Source organism: Arachis duranensis, chromosome 2 (assembly GCF_000817695.3).
Source record: "Arachis duranensis cultivar V14167 chromosome 2, aradu.V14167.gnm2.J7QH, whole genome shotgun sequence".
Classification (NCBI taxonomy): domain Eukaryota; kingdom Viridiplantae; phylum Streptophyta; class Magnoliopsida; order Fabales; family Fabaceae; genus Arachis; species Arachis duranensis.
In genome coordinates, this window is record NC_029773.3 from 61,474,673 (window position 1) to 61,476,933 (window position 2,261).

Sequence of the window (2,261 nt, forward strand, 5' to 3'; positions counted from 1 at the left end):
TACATACATCAACCTAGGGCTCATAAAAATGACAATTCACAAGGGTTGGAGGGTTTCTTACCTTTACCCACTGAAGTTTGTGATGAATATCACCCATGGCTCGTACTAGAGCACTCCTAAACAACCAAAATCACAAGGTTTCCTCAAAACCCAAACCAAATTCGAATTTGAAGAGGAAAATGAAAACTGGGCAGAGAACAGTGAATTACTCACCACAAAACTTAGATATAATTGTAGAGGATGAGAAGAGCGATGCGTGGCCACAAACGGCTCGTCAATCGGAGCTCCGTAGCTCAAGTTATGGTGGTTTGAAGATCAAAGAGAGTTAGGTTTTCTCTCTTCTCTTCCCTCTTCTCAATTTCAGCGCCCCAACCCTTCTTTTTAGGGTAAAATGAGCTGAAATGCTCATAACTAATACTTATATATGTTGGGTCTTGGGCCCACTTAGGCCCGGTTCACTTATTTTTGCCCATTGGCCCAATTTTGGGCCGAAACCTTTAAGATTAGCGCTCTAAATCGCACTTTAAATATTTCTACCTTCCCTAATTATAAATTCTCATTTCTTAATCTTATTTACTCATAATCAATTTTTTCAGCAATAGTACCAGACAAATCTCAGCCGGTACTGCCGGTCAAAATTCCACTGCGCGCTTTTACACAGAAAACTATGTTTTCCGACTCGGAAAAATTCACTGAATCCAAATATCATATTTAAATCATCAAATTTCAATTGCCAAATCTTTCAACCATATTCGCTCCTACTTAACTCATTATTTAATTAATTTCGGTTAGACCGGGTATTACATTTCTTCTATCTCAAATATTATTTGACATTTTAGAAATGAATGATGCTATACATATGTATAAACGTTTTTGTAATCAAGTTCAATTAAATTGGTGCAAGTTTAGTGAAAAAATACAGGTATATATTAGACATACATATCATTTTTTTTGTGTTTTTTTGCAGCATATAAATTTTTATTGAAGAGCACAAAAATTTATTAATGTAGCACATAAATTTTTTAAATATAGCACATAAAAGTCTACACATAATACAAACTTATCGATATAGTATACAAAATTTTCATATAGCATACAAATTTTTCCACAACTATACAAATTTTTACTGTGAATGTATTTTGTTAGTTGGGTGAATAAATGTTCTAGTAGTTTTCTAAAAATTTTTGTGTTGTACATCAAAATTTATGTGTTATTCACTAAGATTCTTATACTGTATACTAAAATTTATATGTTGTGTGATGAGTTGATAATTTATACGTTTTTTGGCATTGTTTTTAGTATGTTTTAGTTAGTTTTTATTATATTTTTATTAGTGTTTATTTAAAATTCACTTTTCTGGACTTTACTCTGAGTTTGTGTGTTTTTCTGTGATTTCAGGTATTTTCTGGCTGAAATTGAGGGACCTGAGCAAAAATCTGATTCAGAGGCTAAAAAGGACTGCAGATGCTGTTGGATTCTGACCTCCCTGCACTCGAAGTAGATTTTCTGGAGCTATAGAAGCCCAATTGGCGCGCTCTTAATTGCGTTGAAAAGTAGACATCCTGGGTTTTCCAGCAATATATAATAGTCCATACTTTGCCCGAGATTTGATGGCCCAAATCCGCGTTCCAAATCAGCTCAAGACTACCCGGCGTTAAACGCCAGAACTGGCACAAAAGCTGGCGTTTAACTCCAAGAAAAGTCTCTACACATGAAAACTTCAACGCTTAGCCCAAACACATACCAAGTGGGCCCAGAAGTGGATTTTTATGTCATTTACTCATCTTTGTAAACCCTAAGCTACTAGTTCTCTACAAATAGGACCTTTTGCTATTGTATTAGACATCTTTTGATCACTTTAGATCTTAGGATCATCTTTGGACGTCTAGTTCTTAGATTATTGGAGGCTGGCCATTCGGCCATGCCTAGACCTTGTTCTTATGTATTTTCAACGGTGGAGTTTCTACACACCATAGATTAAGGTGTGCAGCTCTGCTGTACCTCGAGTATCAATGCAATTACTATTGTTTTTCTATTCAATTCAGCTTATTCTTGTTCTAAGATATCACTTGTTCCTCAACTTGATGAATATGATGATCTGTGGCACTCATCACCATTCTCACCTATGAACGTGTGCCTGACAACCACCTCCGTTCTACCTTAGATTGAGTGGATATCTCTTGGATCCCTTAATCGGAATCTTCGTGGTATAAGCTAGAATTGATCGCGGCATTCAAGAGAATCCGGAAGGTCTAAACCTT